The sequence below is a fragment of the Sminthopsis crassicaudata genome, chromosome 6, assembly GCF_048593235.1.
Source record: "Sminthopsis crassicaudata isolate SCR6 chromosome 6, ASM4859323v1, whole genome shotgun sequence".
Taxonomy (NCBI): Eukaryota; Metazoa; Chordata; class Mammalia; order Dasyuromorphia; family Dasyuridae; genus Sminthopsis; species Sminthopsis crassicaudata.
Genome location: NC_133622.1, coordinates 141,128,350 through 141,146,620, shown reverse-complemented (window position 1 = coordinate 141,146,620; position 18,271 = coordinate 141,128,350). Strand labels below are relative to the sequence as shown.

Genomic DNA, 18,271 nt, shown 5'->3' with positions numbered 1-18,271 from the left:
TTGGTTTTGATGACCTGAAAGTTTAATTAGTCAAATTGACATCAAATGACAGCAAAAACAAACAAATAAACAAACAAACCACACAAATCTCAAATCTAATGCTATCTTGTGCTGTGCTGACAAAATGGCTTCTAGGAATAAGGATGGAATAATACTTAACTCTGTACTGCCAGGGCCACATCTTTAATATTATGTTATAATATATAATATATACATATATGTTCATTTATATAATAACAACTAGCACTTATAGAGCACTTTAAGGTTTGCAAAGTGTTTTAAACATTATCTTGATGTAAAGACATGTTTTGATTTTGTTTTTTTGTAACAGATCAGTGATTTCATCGATTCTGGGAATACTCAGTGAGAAAACCTTTTATCAACATAAGAGGTGCTCTTCAACTCATATATATTTAATTCATGCCATTTTGTTTTATACCACATTTATTTCAGAATATTTATACACACACACACTCATATCTTTCCCACTCTCAAGATAACTGTAAAGAGGAGAAAATTTTCCCATATTAGCTATGCTGCAAAGAAAATTCAAAATGATTGTAAAAAAAAATGTGCTTCAATATACATTGAGTTCTCTTTTTCCTGAGATAGCATTTTTCATCATGGATCCTTTGGAAGTATCTTGAATCATTGTTTTGGTCAGAATTGATTAGTCTTTCAAAGTTGATCATCCTTACAATATTGCTGTTGGTATGTATAATGATCTCAGATTTTTCTCATTTTGCTTTGCATGAGTTCATATGTCTTTTTTTCTAAACCATCTTGCTTGTCACTTCTTATAGTATAATAGGATTCCATCACAATCATATACCACAACTTGTTCAGTTGTTCCCCACTTGATGGGCATTTTCTTGATTTTCAGTTTTTTTGTCACTGCAAAAAGAGTTGCTATAAATACTTTGGTACAAATAGATCTTTTTCTCTTTGTTAAAAATTTCTTTGAGATACAGACCTAGTGATGGTATTGCTGGGTCAAAGAGTATGCACAATTTTTTTTGTGCCTTTTGTGCATAGTTACAAACTGTTCTCTAGAATGGCTGGACTAGTTCACAACTCCACGAACAGTGTATTAGTGCTCTAAATTTTCCACATCTCCTCCAGCATTTGTTGTTTTCACTTTCTGTCATGTTATTCAATCTGATAGATATGAGGTGGTATCACAGCGTGGTTTTTTTTTTTTTTTTTTTTTTTTTTTCCCCTGAGTCTGGGGTTGAGTGACTTGCCCAGGGTCACACAGCTAGGAAGTGTTAAGTGTTGAGATCACATTTGAACTAAGGTCCTCCTGAATTCAGGGCTGGTGCTCTATCCACTGCGCCATCTAGCTGCCCCCTCACAGAGTGTTTTAATTTGCATTCTTTAATTAGTAGTGATTTAGAGCATTTTCTTCCTGTATCTATTGGTAGTTTTGATTTCTTCTTCTGAAAACTGCCTGTTTATATTCTTTGACCATTTATCTGCTAGAAAAGGGCTTTTACTTCTTAAAGTTTGATTCATTTGCCATATAAATGAGAAAGTAGGTTTTTATCAGAGAAACTTGATGCAAATATTTTTTCCCAGTTCCTTTTTCCTTTTAGTTCTGGCTACATTGGGGTTGTGTGTGTGTGTTTTCAAAACCTTTTTAAATTTCATGTAATAAAATTGACTATTTTACTTCCAATAATCTTCTGTACATCTTGTTGGTCATAAACTCTTCCCTTATTCATGGATTCATGCTCTCCTAATTTCTTATGATATCTTTTATTATCTAAATTATTTACACATTTTGGTTTCTTTTTTGATTTTTGGAAGAATACAATATTTATGCAAACATATTTATATTTCAAGTAACACTGATTTCAATACATAATGACAAAATTTGAAAATTGGAATGGATTTCAGTGGCTACTAAATCTAAGACATATCTCACAGAAATCCCCACTATCCCTTAAAAAGTCAGGACTCATTAGGCTCACCTGAAAGCCACCAGGTTTTGAAAGAGTGGACATAAGACCTGTCTTAGTCTATCCTCAGAGAGCTTTGATTCATAGGAAGTTGTTCCAGACATAGTAGCTAATCTGACCTTCCACTCATTCATAATGAACCTTCCACTCATTATTCATAGTTCTGTCGAATGAGACAAACAGGACAATTCTAAATCTCTTTCATATGATAGATCTTTAATTTATGAAGAGAACTATCATATTTCTCCCAAAGTTTTCCCAGATAGAAAAGTCTCCATTTTCAATCAATCAGCACATGCAAAGATTTAGAGATATTTAACATCCTGGTTTTCCTCCTCTAGGCCATCTCTAGCTTAATCAATTTGGTTATTCTACTGTAACAGCATGTTCACTCTTACATCCCAGCATGGGAAAACTAATTTCCATATGTTGCAAAAGCCAGAATGTTCGTTACCTGAGTAATTTTTTTTTCCTGTTATTTAGCTTCTCTGAAGAATTTATTAGTCCTCAGATGACAGAGACACTGTTAGCCCAATCTTTCAACTTTGGTACAACTAACCAGAACTTATGAACCTTCCTCACGTAAAGAGAAATATCTGTTTTAGACTACCATTAAAAACTATTAATTTAATTAGTTTAGTACAAAAGATATTGTACTAAAGATCATCTTAAGGAATGGATAATTGGTTTGAAAGAAAATATAATATCTCAGTACATTTCTCATATTTTTGGCTTTCAAGATTCTTAATTTTTTGCAGTTAACCAGATAAAGAATAGTATTGCTGAAAGTAGAAGGTGAAGACATATACAAATACATATATATGTATATACAATTTCTTATGCCTAGGAAAGGGAGAGTGTATGGATCTATAATACTTCTTGCTTTTTTTTCTAAGGGAAAGTGACTTCCCACTCCCTCTCATTAATTTAGACAGCTTCATGGGTTTCATAGAATGTTTTCTTCTAAATGACCTAAATGCTAGAATCAGGCATTTAAATAACTCTCTAGATTTATGGTTTAATTTAAAAATTTGAGTTTCAGTTTTGTGACCTAATTATCTGATCTCTCCTCCCCCAAAAGATTATGTAAAAGGAAACTGACTCTTCCTAAAGGTAACAAAGACTTGTATTTTCCATTAACGAAAGAATTGTGTCCATTGCAATACTAAGTCAATTCATCTCAATCAAATGTTTACTATTATTTTCCTCCCTTTCTTTTAGCTTCTTTTTCATTATATACATGCATATACACAAAGAAAAGGAGAAGAAACCTTTTCAGACACAAGAACTCTTATCAATTTGAATTTCTACACTAGAGAGTGACAATTTCTTTTTCTCCTCCAGAGTTTTGTTGACTCCATAGCACTTAGGAGGTTATCTCTTTGATTTAAATTTAGCTTCCCTATATTACCACACAACCTATCATAAGGCACCCACAAAACAATAAAGATTCCAAAAATCAGCCAGCTGATAACTGAGCTTTGATATATTGAGCAGACACCATCTTCCTTTTCACTTAACGAATTCTTTGAAAGGAAATTAGAAATAAAAGGCAAGGAGCAAATGCCCCATGGTACAACAGAGATTTCTTCAGACTGTAAAGATCACCTAACACATTTGTTTCTTCTTTTCCTCCCCTTGTTAACTGTGTCTGATCCTGCTGTACAGGTGCTGGGTGCTGGGTTTTGCCAAGACTTCCCCCTGTACTCCCTCATTAACTCTTTCTGGGCTTATAGATTATTTTTAGTACAAGTTTTTTCCTCTTTGAGTTAATGCTTAACAATTATGCCTCAGAATTACTGACCATAGAACAAAATTAAAAGTACAGCTAAATTATAACCCTCAATATATGGGGTTATAATATATGAGGGTTATAACTTAACCCTCAATCTTTTCAGTTCTGTATATAGAATTTATATTCCACATGAGTTATTACAAACAAAAAGAAAAAAGTTTCTCTTCTAAAAGCCAAATTTTATTAGAATTCATGAAGTCTAAACTCAGAGGCATCTGTAGCAGGTCACTACTAGGAGCATCACAAGATTTGCTCAGACTACATCTGAAATCAATCTCATTTATGAGATTTTCCATTTTTCTTCTGCTTCTTTATTTTTTTTTTTATTTTTTTTTTTTTTTTAGGGTTAAACTGGGTGGTTGTCAGAGGTTTACAAGAGAACTATTAGTGAAAAACAATCTGATATATTCAACTTACTCAAGCCCTACTCTGTCCCTCTAATCTTTCACCAGGACCCAAGGGAGGCTAAAGTTTAGATCAGTCTATTCTCCCCAAGAACTTTGATTCACTATTAAATTCCACCTAATGAAGATGACTTTGCCATCTCATGTTCATCAGTAGGCTATGTAAGGGACAATGCAGAACCTCACTTTTATAGAGGGACATTGTTCTTTCTTCTTGGTTATTCCATTTGAATAGGATCTCATGAAAATTCACATGCACAGAAGACCTGTGAAATCAGGAACTAGTGTAAATCTCCAGGGTACTGGGGTGAGTCAAGTTAAGGAAATAACCATTTTGCTTAAGTGCAGCCTCACTCGTATCTTACAATTTGTCAAGTTTATGATAAGAACAAACAGCTCAAATGACAAACTGAAGGGCAAAAGCAAAAATCAATTGCAATATCAAAAATGAAATTTGGGGTCTGAATTCTGAAGGGACTAGTTATGGTATGTGACTTCCCTTCAGAGTCCCTGTAATGCAATGCAGAGTAGGTGGAACAGATTAAAAGATGCTACTGTACAATCTCAAAGCCCAGGCACTATACTGAGTAATGCTAGAAAATTTTCATGTATATATATATATATATATATATATATATATATATATATATATATATTCAAATTAATTGTGTTTTCCAAGCCACTTTGATTATAAAATGTAGAGATCATATTCTAAAAGTAGCAGCAGCTATAAAATCTGACAGATTCACCCTGATATTCATTCCTTGGATTAGTAGTGGAAAATCTTTACTTCTTGTGGCAAATGACCTGCATCAGGCCAGAATGCATAGGACTTAGATTTTATTTCTTGCTTCTCTTCTCTGTGCTTTGCATAGTCTGTCCTCATGTTTGTAATGTCCTCTTTCCCCACCTTTACCTCTTACAACCCTTAAACTCTTTTAAAGTTCAGCTCAAATGCTACCTCCCGATCCTCCCCTTCCCCCAGCTGCTAATGGCATCTCTCTCTCTCTCTCTCTCTCTCTCTCTCTCTCTCTCTCTCTCTCTCTCTCTCTCTCTCTCTCTCTCTCTGTCTCTCTCTCTTTTTCTCTGTCTCTCCATCTCTATTTATTAAGCTATATTATATTTTCTTAGTAGATGTTTTGTGTGTATTACATATGTATATATAATATATATAATGTAAACTCCTTGAAGGGAGGGCTTGTTCATTTCTATCTTTGTGTCTCCATTTCTTAAAACTGCCTGACATATAGCAAGTATTTAATTATTGTTTGTTGATTGTTTGAATGATTAAAATACTTGTCTATTATTGGCTAAAATTTTTTTTCTGAAAGGTGATAGAGTACCTGTACCACTTTGAGAAAAAAGATTTTGAAAAGTAAAATAATTGCTTGTTATATAAAATTAAATAAAATATTACATTTTCTGCATTTGGAGAGTAATCAAACAAAATTGCAAAGTATTCTCATTTTTTCTTTAATTCCACATCCGATTTTCTTGTTTTTATTTTTCTCAGTATTAATATATTAATTTAGATGGGATTTTTTTTTTTGCTACTAGTGATCATCAGATCTAAAAGAATTTGTGAAAAATTTTGTTCCAAATTTCATTTTCTTGCAGAGTTAGTAACACCACTATCCTTGAAAATATTTATGAATTTGTTCATCTTTCTTCTTTAGTGTGGACATTAGTTAAAACTCAATATTTGTCTCAATCATAGTTGTATATGTTACATATGCACATTCTATTTAATTTATGCTTCCTGAGTTATGTCACCCATGCATACAGATAGTTGAATAAGAGGAAAAAGCAGTCTGGGTGGAATTTAGGAAAGCAGGAATAAGGGGCTGCAACTTATTACTAACAATGACATGTGACTGTGACATAGCATAAAAGTCAGCATCAGATATGCATATGACTGAAAACAGAGGTGGACTGGTCCTATAGTGAGACTGAGGAATAACACCAAGGCCACTGAAGGACTACACTGGTATGGTGAAATATTTAAAAATATATATTTTAAATAAAGAAATATGTTATGTACATAGTCACTGTAGAATTTATGAAAAGACAAGGTCAAGAAATCATGCAGGACAATGTTGGAGCCCAGAGGTCTGGGACCTTCTCTGAAGTTTGTGCTGACTTGAGAACAGGAAAGTATTATGTGCAGTTCCCCTGATAAACAGGAGACCCAGGACCAGGATGCTGATTCAGGTTTAGGTCAAGAAGGTCCCAGTGACCCAGAATATGCATGTTCGATAATTGGCTCTGTTATGAGGAAGTGAGCTTTGTGGCTTTCCTGACTCACTCCCATCAGCATAAAGTATTTCCTCAGGTTTGGCAAGAGGGGCTGGAGAAGAGGAGAGGGGTAGGAGGTGACTGAAGGCACTGCAATAAAGACACTTTGATTTCATCTCTTCTGGCTTGTGACTCCCCTTGGGGAACATGGCTGGTCGTGTCTGGATACGCACTGAAGCTCTAGAGGAGGTAAGACCCGGCTGCCCTCAGGTTATAGAACCTGACTGCCAGGTGTAGCACCTGGCAAGTGGTGGCTGAAAAGGGACTTAAAGGTGTATTGGGCAGGAAGGGACTGGGACCCTGCAGGGAGTGCAGGAAGACAAGAATTCCTTGCTGATGTTGTCACGCGGGAAGATGGGAAATTCAATATCCAGGATCAAACCAAAGGAAAATGAGATGTGGGCTAGGCAATTATATAAGGCTATTAAAAAACAGGGAGTTACACTGCCATTAATTCAGACCATTTTCCCATGGCTCGCTGACACAGGACTGGATAAGGCAAAATGGAAAATTGTAGGGAAACAAATGACTAGTTATGAGAAAGATACCCCTGAGTTGTTGGAGGATAAGGACTTTATAATATTCGGTCATGTAAGAGCTGCATTTGAAGGGACTACCTGCCCCTAGCACAGCTTTTCCATGGAAAGCCAAACCGAAAGTAAAACGAGTTTCTGTGAAACAGCCTCAGAAGAAAAAGAGGAACTCTGGCCTCCTCCCCCCCCTCCCCCCGGGCACCCTTATATAAACAATTATACCCAAACTTGAGAGAATTAGAAACTTCCTTATCTGAGGAAGGACTAAGTTCCCGACCAACTGGCAAAAATGAAAGAAAGGTCTGTCCTAGCCCACGCCCCACTAACATAACAGCGAAAATGGAATCTGCTAATGTTAAGGAAAAATCAGGTTTAGAGAAAGCTACAGAACAAGTGAGAAGGGGGAAGATGTTGAGGGTTGGGGGATTTGCCCACAAGCCCTGGTGGGGTATGGAGAGTGCACATCCCTATATCATGGAAACATACTAAAGACCTAGCCCTACTGCTCCTTTTGTACTAACTCAAATTGAGCAATTGTCCCTGATGTTTATTCTCTGCCCTAAATATTGGAAGACTATCTCTCTCGTGCCTGCTTGACTCCTGGACAAGCTATTGTATGGTGAGCTGAATTTGCAGGGCAGGCTAATTGGTAGCAATGAGACAGGGAACAGTTTCCTAACTGGAAGCAATGAGACTTGAGAACGGGGCTCCACGAGTATACATGGCACTGACAGGGGCAGGGCAATATGAAACCAACTGCAGTATTTGCCTGCAGAATATGTGTTGGTAGCCAATTGTGCTAGAAGGGCATGGACTAAATTGATAGGAGAACAGAACGATAGGAAAAGTACGGCACAGATAAAGAAAAAACCCAAAGATCCTTTTCCAGATTTTGTTGCCCGCACGCAGGAAGCTGTGGCCAGATGTATGGGACCAGTAGAATGTGCAGAAAAGGTACTCAAGATGATGTTGAGGGAAAATGCCAATCTTGATTGTAAGATGGCTATGATTGGCCTTCCTGCAAATGCAGAGCTAGAGAATAGGTTAAACAGATGTGAAAAGGTAGGATCTGATGTTTATCAAGCTGAGTTGCTTGCAGGAGCAATTCATGCTAATAAAAATGAGGATAAGAGATGTTATGAATATGGCCAGCCAGGGCATATTAAAAAGGGATTGTAAGCAAACAAGACCTGTGGTCTCTTGTTTCAAATGTGGCAAGAACGGACATTATGCCAAACAGTGCAGAACCATTAGGAAATAGGGAAATGGCAGGGGAGGGGTCCCTCGTGGGCCCCGCATCTACACAAAACAGGACAAAAGCCTCAGGCTTATCCAGCCCAGACCCTGGAAGGAGAATACAAGCAATTATGGAATCAAAAAACCCCACAGAACTTCTATACAGCCTGGGCAAATATCAAGTGCCTCCTCATGCCACAGTAGAAAATCCCACTAACCCTCTTCCTTACTCTGCCTTATTCTGTGTCAAGCTTGATTATATTCCTGGCATAGTCCATCCCTTGCATTCTCCCAGCAGGGTCATCCTCCATAATATTTACCAACTCCCATGATGAACCTGCTTCTATAGATAACAACTACTCTGTTGCAGTAGCTGTCCCTTTATTCTCGATCCCAGAACACCTGTTGTGGCACTGAGTCAAGTAATTGAACTAGGAAAGCCCTTTGCCACAGTCTTACTGAATGGATGGCCTTTTCAAGGCCTATTAGACACTGGGGCTGATCAAACAGTAAGCACTGCTTCCTGTTGGCCCCCTGAGTGGCCTCTAGAGCCAGCATCAACCCATATAAATGGCATAGGCGGTGCACAAAGTGCCATGCAATCAATAAAATGGATAAAATGATTGAAACTCCTGGTGGTACCTGGCCTTACAGTAAACTTATGGGGCAGAGATATAATGAAACATTTAAATTTGAAGCTTACAAATGAATGTTTTTAATGGGGCTACTGAAAAGTTGGGGATCACATGCCCTCCTCTGACCTGGAAAACCAATACACCTATATGGAGGGAACAGTGGCCCTGACCGACCCTGAGAAGCTTCTCATTTTACATAGCCTAGTCCTTGAACAGTTAGTTAGCCTGTGGTCACATCGGGCCGACTTTTTCCCCTTGGAACTCCACTGTTTGTTATTAAAAAGAAATCAGTAAGACGCAGAATGTTAACTGACCTGAGAGAGGTAAATGCTGTCCTTGAGTCTATGGGTGCCTTACAACTTGGCACCCCATCACCTAATGCTATTCCTCAAGGATATGCAATATAGATAGTAGATATCCAAGTTTGTTTCTTTAGTATCCCCCTGCATGAACAAGATAGGGAGAAATTTGTTTTTCAGTGCCCCTGGTCAATAATAAAGCACCCATCTTAAGATATCAGTGCAGAGTCCTCCCACAAGGCATGGCTAATAGTTCCATATTATGTCAATGGTATGTCTCACAGGCATTACAAGGCCCACGAAGTAAATGGCCAGAAGCCTACATCTGCCATCAGATTGGGCTGCAACTCCCCGAAAGACAGTACAACAGCAACTTGTCCATGGGCTTAAAATATTTACATATGCAACTAAGAAACACAGAGCAGCCGTGATCCATGGTGAATCTAAAGAAGCCATGTCCTAGACATCCCCTATGACAGTATGCAAAACAATGAGCTCTGTGTTATAGTTCATGCTTTCTTATTATATCCTCAGGCTATTAATGTCATCTCTGATAGTGCCTATGCTGTCCAAACTGTGCAAAAACTGGAGAATGCTATTCTATCCTTCTAGATCAGAAGTCCACGATGGGCACCTTACACTTATGTGCTCAATAGACCTTCTCTGCACGCGCAGAACCAGTTTACTTTTTGCATGTTCACTCTCATACAGATGGACTTGACCCCCTATTTGAGAGCAGCAGGTTAGCTGATGTAACTGTCTCCCCTTCTACTGCCCTCCCTGCATACCTTTGTTCTCCTGGAGAACAAGCTAAGGCAGCTCACTCCTCACTATATCTCTCAGCTCACTCCTTAAGCCCCCTATATGGCCTTACTAAAGAACAAGCTAGACAAATAGTTAAACGACACTTGCCTTGTATTCCCTTCACACTTTCCCCCAGTTCTGGAGTTGTTCCCCAGGATCTTCAAAATTCTTAATGGCCGATGTACAAGGAGGCGAGCAAGTCCACCATGTCAAAAATCATTTATATCATTGTTTCTCCATAGCTGGGACCCCTTTAGAAATTAAAACTGATAATAGTCCAGCTTATACTTCCCATATATTACAAGACTGGATGAAAGGGATTGGGATTGTGCATATTACTGGTCTCCCCTATAATCCCACTGGGCAAGCCATTGTGGAAGTGCTAACCACACCTTAAAGGCTATCCTTGCAAAACAAGAAAGGGGAAGGGAGAGATTAACTCAAGGGTATCTGGACAGGGCCCTATACACATGCAATTTTCTTCAGCTTTCACCAGTCGATGACTTGTCCCCTGCCATGAGACACTTTGTCTCAGTTAAACACACCCTATGCATGCCACCAGGCACAAACATAGGTGACCCTAACAGACATGCTGGGTCATGTCAAGAGGTTTGGTCAGGTCCATTCAGAATACTAACGGGGGTCCAGGTTTCCTTTGTATCTCTACAGAAACTAGAGATTGGTGGGTGCCAACCAAACGTACCTGGAAAGTGGCTGACAACACGAAAGAGGAGGAGAAAACGCGGTAGGCAGGGATGAGGAAACCCCAAGATGAAAGCAAGTCTGACAATGTTTCTGAGATGGCTGACGAGTCTAATCCTACTTCTTGCTACCAGCACTGGGCATTACTCCATAATTCTCCCTGGCCTGAGTTTGTTGATGGGGTGAAGCCCTCCTATCCCTATACACACAGGGCAATATGTCTTCATGGCTAAAAAATGACTTTCTTGTGACATCACTGGGGTGAATTGGAAAAGCATCAGTACAGAACTCTACCTTTTCAGGACTGTCTGTTGGGATTCCTTTTTGTATCACTAAAGCATCACATGGTTTGGAGTACCGTGTGCCTTTGGTTAATAGCACCCTCAGACATTGGTTTAAGTTGAGGATGCTCCTCCACTGAGGATGCTATTCAGTTATTAAGCCCAAATACTGCATCATGCTAAGATCACCTGCCGATCCACTTTACTGAGGAATCTCCGTGTCCTGTGCTACATCTAATCATGGGGACCTAGTCTACCTATGGGACATTGTCACCAGAACAATTTGATATGTTTCAGGAGCAATAATAAGATAGCCCAAAACATCTTTGAGTATTTTCTTTTTTTCTCATTTTTAAAAAATTAATTTTATAATTATAACTTTTTTTTGACAGTACATATGCATGGGTAATTTTTTACATTATCCCTTGCACTCACTTCTGTTCCAAATTTTCTCCTCCTTCCCTCCACCCCTCCCCTAGATGGCAGGCAGTCCCATACATGTTAAATATGTTATAGTATATCCTAGATACAATATATGTGTGCACAACTGAATTTCTTGTTGCACAGGAAGAATTGGATTCAAAAGGTAAAGATAACCTGGGACGAAAAACAAAAATGCAAACAGTTTACATTCATTTCCCAGTTTTCCTTCTGTGGGTGTAGCTGATTCTGTCCATCATTGATCAATTGGAATTGATCTTCTCTTTGTTGAAGACATCCACTTCCATCAGAATACATCCTCATACAGTATTGTTGTTGAAGTGTATAATGATCTTCTGGTTCTGCTCATTTCACTCAGCATCAGTTGATGTAAGTCTCTCCAAGCCTCTCTGTATTCATCCTGTTGGTCATTTCTCACAGAACAATAATATTCCATAACATTCAGATACCATAATTTACCCAACCATTCTCCAATTGATGGGCATCCATTCATTTTCCAGTTTCTAGCCACTACAAAAAGAGCTGCCACAAACATTTTGGCACATACAGGTCCTTTTCCCTTCTTTAGTATTTCCTTGGGATATAAGCCCAGTAGTAGCACTGCTGGATCAAAGAGTATGCACAGTTTGATAACTTTTTGGGCATAATTCCAGATTGCTCTCCAGAATGGTTGGATTCTTTCACAACTCCACCAACAACGTATAAGTGCCCCAGCTTTCCCACATCCCCTCCAACATTCATCATCATTTGTTCCTGTCATCTTAGCCAATCTGACATATATAATTGTATATTTTGCCTTATTGCTTTTGGTGCTATGCTTAGCACCCGTCCTGATGAAAGCTTTCATATACCTGCTCAAAAGTACACTTCATGCTATGTATACCTTACCCCCTCATTACCTTGTTCCCCCCAAACCTGTAAGCATTGCACACCAAACAAGAAAGAGGAGATGTTGGGGTCCAGAGGCCTGGGAACCTGTTCTGAAGTTTGTGCTGACTTGAGAACAGGAAAGTATTATATGCAGTTCCCTGATAAACATGAGACCCAGGACATGCTCAGGTTGCTGATTCAGGCTCAGGTCAAGAAGGTCACAGTGACCCAAAATATGGGTCAAGAATTGGCTCTGTTATGAGGAAGTGAGCTTTGTGGCTTTCCTGACTCACTCCCATCAGCATAAAGTACTTCCTCAGGTTTGGTGTGCTGGGTTGGGGGAATAAAAAGAGGGGCTGCAGAAGAGGGAAGGGGTAGGGATGTAGCTGTGACTGAACACACTGCAATAAAGAGCACCTTGATTTCATCTCTTTTGGCTTGTGACTCTCCTTGGGGAACTGATAATTGTGTCTGGATGTGCACTGAAGCTTGAGAGGAGGTAAGACCTGGCTGCCCTCAGATGTAGAACCTGACTGCCAGATATAGCACCTGTCAGGACAAGATAAAATTGCAAACTGTACTGGTTGGAAAAATACTTGTATTAATAAGATCATAAATCCATAAAAGGAGGTACACAATATATAATATGCAAACCAAAGACACACATGCACACATATGAAATGAGAAACAATGTTTTATAAAAAAGCTATTTTTTCCTCTCAACATTTTTTTGGAAGATAAAATGGCAAAACAAATTAGGCTTCCCATGATGCTCTTATCCTTTTTTGTGGATGCAAATAGTGACTGATATAATGCCTTATATGTAATATGATCAAGTGAATGAAGAAACTTATACATACAAATGTATGTATATATATTTTCTTATACATACACATACACACACATACACACACACATACACCATGTTTAAAGAGTAGAGGCAAAGTTCTGTTTTAAGAGAAACTTTTTTGGTCATAGAAACAGAGTAAAATTAATAGCCTCACATTGGCATAGAATTTATGATTCTCATTGGCTCCAATAATTTAAAACTGAGTTTTTGGAATATAAACTTGACAGTAGGCATTTTTTAATTCATTGCTTTCATATTCCCAATGCCTAGCATAGTTGTCTAGCACATAATGGATACTTTATACATGCCTGCTTTGTCTGATTGATACCTAACTTAAAATGGTCTTTCTCAGGGAGTTAAAATGCTGAAAGTAAGTGAATGATGCACAAACTTAGAATAATATCCAAGTCCTTCTGGGAATCTAGGACTTTGGACTTGGTGCCTCTATTTGCCCATAAGCAATTTCAAAAAATTTCAGTACTGGACTTGAAAATCATCTAATTAAACCTATACTTGGATAAAAACACTTCTAGGATATACAGATTACCATTAAATTAAATATTTTGAGCATTTATTGCAAAGCAATAGCATTTAGATGCTGAAGATGCAAAAATAACAGTTTCTCCCTTGAAGGAAGTTAAATTCTATTGGGAAAGCTGTGTATGTGAGGGTAAACACATACACAGCTTAAACGTTGGGTAGATGGGAGACCAAAGGAGAAATTCCAACAAAGGACTAATAATATTGGAGGAGGAGCATGGAACAAAAGAGTGAGAATTTAATAATGTCAACAGGTCAAAGAAGCATCATCTAATTTAATCTTCATTTTTCCATGTGAGAAAGATACAGCTCAAGGAGATGAGCTGACTCTCCAAAAGTCTTAGAGCAAAGATTTGAACCCTCATTTTCCAGTCAGTTTACTTTCCATTATCCCATCATGCTTCTCAGAAGTTCATATCATCAATAGTTCTACCACTATCTGGAAAAAAATGTCCAGATTTTTCTTAACTTTGATAAGTAACTTTTCTTGTCTTTTACATTTTATAGATCAAGAAGGATAAACTCTTCAGGATAAATTCTCCAGTCATTTCTTCATAGTCAAAACCTCCAAATTCTAAAGTTTGTGTTAGTTCCCAGTGCAGAGAAAGTTAAACATTGCAGTCCTATCATATTTTATTTCATCTTTCACTCATCTTTCAAGACTCCTTGATGTGAATAGACTTTTTCTCTCTACAAGGGCCTTTTAAATTTTAAATGCCTGTTGTCTCTAATGCTGATCATATTTCTGAGAAATTGCTTTATGTAAAAGATGGAGCAAGATAAAGTTGCCACATCTCATTTTATCTTTTCTGCTGAATTATTTGGACCTAAAGTTGTGGTGACAAGGTGGCTTCTCTAATAGGGCCTGTTGCCATGGCAGCAGGCTGTTTGGAAACAATACAACCCATGTCCACCAAGGGCTTCTTACTGTCCTGTCCATATTCATAAATGCACAATCCTCAGCTTCAGCCAGCCAAATGCTCATAGTGTCCCTTATGGATCAGGTCTGCCTTTGGAAAACAGAAGCTGAGAAAGCCATTCAAGCAAACAGCAAAAACCACACCATGAATAAGCAGCATTTGATTTACAAGAAAATCTTTTTATTTCTTTGGGAGATAGATAATAGAAAGTTCTAGAGACCTTATATAAGGAAGAACTGAGAAAATTCTATTGCTGCAATCATGAGATCTTATGAGGAGAAGTAAATACTGTCCCAACTAGGAGGGGGACTGAAAGGACACCACTGGAAAGTATAAGTGAATTCATTCTGTTTGATGGAATCTTACACCAATAGGAAGGAATCTAGAAAACTGCCTAATATATCAACAATTCCTATATTCCTGCCTTTGAATACTTCCATAATCATTGTTGCATAAGTCCCCCTGTGAAATGGGTTTAAAAATTTTCATTATTCACTGGCATTCAGGACAAATATTTCTGTTTTGAGAAAAAAAATCAATGAAGTAGGGATATTTTTGGAAACAATATGATATCACTCAATACTTGGCTCTGTGAATTCCAATGATGCAGATCACATGCCCTCCTTAAAATTTCTCATCCTGTTTGACTCTCATCTATTTCTTCCCATATTTACATGAAAAGGATCTGCCTAACAAAGGATGTTAGGTTATATGGATGTCACTAAATGTTTGCCCACACTAGATGAAAGTAGGTACTTCTCACTTCTATTTCATGATCAATTTACTTCTTTTTCTGGTTATACGTCTCTTTGGTGAAATACTTTGTTATATCTCCCATTGCAATTTTTCATTGTTAATATACTCTTGACCACTCAAGTATGGAATAGGTAATTTATTTTCTATATAAAAATGGGAAAGCATCTTTGGATGATTATTTATATGCCTAGAAGACTCTTTCTCCTCATATCCTAGTCTTGCTTTCTTCCTTCAAGTCCAAACTACAATCCCATTTTTTTTTAAAGAAAACTTTTCCAAATTTCTCTTACTTCTAGTGTTTTCTTCTGTTAATTATTTTCTATTTATCTTGTATATAATTTATTTGCCCATATATGTTTGATTTTTATGATCTACCTATTAAATTGTTAGTTCTTTGGTGAATTGTTTTTCCTTTCTTTGACTTTGGTGCCACCTTGTTCCTGTTACAGTTGCACCATAGACTTGTAAAGAAGAGGAAATATAAAGGAGGAGGTACACAAAACGTTATCAAACTGTGCATTCCTTTTGATCTAGCATTGTTACTACTGGACTTATATCCCAAAGAGATCTTAAAGAAGGGAAAGGGACCCGTATGTGCAAGAATGTTTGTGGCAGCCCTCTTTGTGGTGGTCAGAAACTGGAAACTGAATGGATGGTCATCAATTGGAGATTGGCTGAATACATTGTGGTATATGAATATTATGGAATATTATTGTTCTGTAAGAAATGACCAACAGGATGATTTCAGAAAGGCCTGGAGAGACTTACATGAACTGATGCTGAGTGAAATGAGCAGTTCCAGGAGATTATTATATACTTCAACACCAATACTATATGATGATCAATTCTGATGGACGTGGCCCTCTTCAACAATGAGATGAACCAAATCAGTTCCAATAGAGCAGTAATGAACTGAACAAGCTATACCCAGCGAAAGAACTCTGGGAGATGATTATGAACCACTACACAGAATTCCCAATCCCTCTAATTTTGTCCGCCTGCATTTTGGATTTCCTTCAGGCTAATTGTACACTATTTCTTTTTGTACAGCAAAACAACTGTTTGGACATGTATACATATATTGTATTTAATTTATACTCTAACACATTTAACATGTATTGGTCAACCTGCCATCTGGGCGGGGGGGGAAGGAGGGAAAAAATTAGAACAAAAGTTTTGGCAATTGTCAATGTTGTAAAATTACCCATGCATATATCTTGTAAATAAAAACTATTAAAATATTAAAAAAAATAAAGGAGGGGGTACAAATAGACAGGAGCCTTGCCTGATTAAGTTTCCTTGCCCTGTGTGACATGAAATAGGTATGACATTACTCTGAATGGAAAAATAATGAAAAAGGCTGTAAATTGTCCTTCATTGAACTTGCAAAAATTTTGTGTTTGGGGGTGAATGTAGCTTCTAAGACAATCAGTTTGGGTCATCCATTAAGATTGAAATTTTGGAATTGTTTCAGAACTGTGCTGAAAGAAATGCTTTGGACTTTTTTTTTTTTTATGGAGCATTTGGGAAATCATTGAGAACTATGTTACCTGGACTATGTTGGGGCCATTAGGTATAAAGCACTTAAAAAGACAATTCTTTATTTAGCTCCTCAGGACTCAAGAGAACTTTCTAGAATTGAAGATATGGGCAACTATGCAAAATGTACCCCATTTGATTTGCTGAGGACAAGGGGATGCTGCATGAGTTTAAAAAGTTTAAAAAGACAGTTTCTGTTCTCTTATATGAATAACCATTCTGACTTTTTGTGAGACTTTCAGTGAAAGGAGGCTTTTGTGGAACAGATCTCAGGATAGGATCAAGCATAGAGAGCCAGCAGTAGCAATTACAACTCTTTATATAGGCTCTGGGGGTTGGGGGGGAGGATTTAGTACTGAGGCCCCAAATAGCAACAGTGCTTATAGGAAGCAGTAGTTAGTCCAATATAGCAAATCAGAGCTGGGTTCCAGTAGTGGCAATGCTTGTGGTAGTGCTCACCTGATCAGTGTCTGGTTTGCTTTGTGAGGAGAAGCCTGGAACAGCACTTGAGACACTATAAAGATACTGTGGCAACATTTGAGGTAAATCTTTGGACTACAGTCCTTGGACTATAGGATCAACTCTTGGTTAGCATGTCCCATGAATGGTAGTTAGTACCTTTGTTATTCAACCCTACACAAATGGGGACAGTAGCAACACTTGTGGTAGTCATTGTAAAGCATAGCAAAAAAATTCAAATTTCCATGCAGAATGGGGAATACCCAGTCTGATGCAAGGTAGGATCTCTCAGAATGACATTGTGGAGAGAGGCAATGCTCACTCTGGCAAAAGAGGACCAAATTAGGGAGCTATCAGGTCTCAAAACATATTCACTCAAGTCCATATGACTATGAAGCAACATTCAAATGGTATAGAGGCAGTATTTAGTCCTTAGCAAGGGAAGTGGGATAGATTTTCCTAGAAGTAAGCAGCAGGGAACCCTGGAGGCAGAGGGCAAAAGAAGGAGCAGCTGTATGGACTCCAGTGGCAGCAAGCCGAGTTGTAGGCTCAAGAGCTAGCAAGCAGTAGAGTGTAGGCAATAAAAACCCTAATGAATGGAATTTATTAATTATTCATTCTAAGATTCCTTGCCATGATATGGTTAAGTAAACCTCCTTTTGTTAAGTGTTAGATATTCTATAAGTATCTCTTTTTTGTAACCATTCTGAATCTGGAGGATCACATTTTCTGGACTATCACACAATTCGCCATAATTCTCTTCTCTCTACTTCTCTGTTCCTCTCTCAGAAGAAGAGATGAATTTACTCCTCTGCTATGAAATCACTTACCTCTCTGCCTTTATCTTTGATTCACACATCCTCTACTGTCATTCTCTAACAGTTTGTTGCTTTCTTTCCCTAATTTTTATCTAATGATCTCTTTATCTATTATTCTCATGGCTCTCCTACC

The 18,271-nt window shown here is 37.8% G+C and overlaps 1 long non-coding RNA gene across 2 annotated transcripts in view; it reads left to right on the top strand.

The window, feature by feature from the left end:
* The first annotated feature begins 6,470 nt into the window (after positions 1 to 6,470).
* The window catches only part of LOC141545698 (uncharacterized), a 97,178-nt gene continuing 85,377 nt past the window's right edge, over positions 6,471 to 18,271 (top strand). For both annotated transcript variants that reach the window (XR_012483119.1, XR_012483118.1), the window contains exon 1: positions 6,471 to 6,644. This is a non-coding gene — a long non-coding RNA (uncharacterized LOC141545698). The remainder of the gene's footprint in view (positions 6,645 to 18,271) is intronic.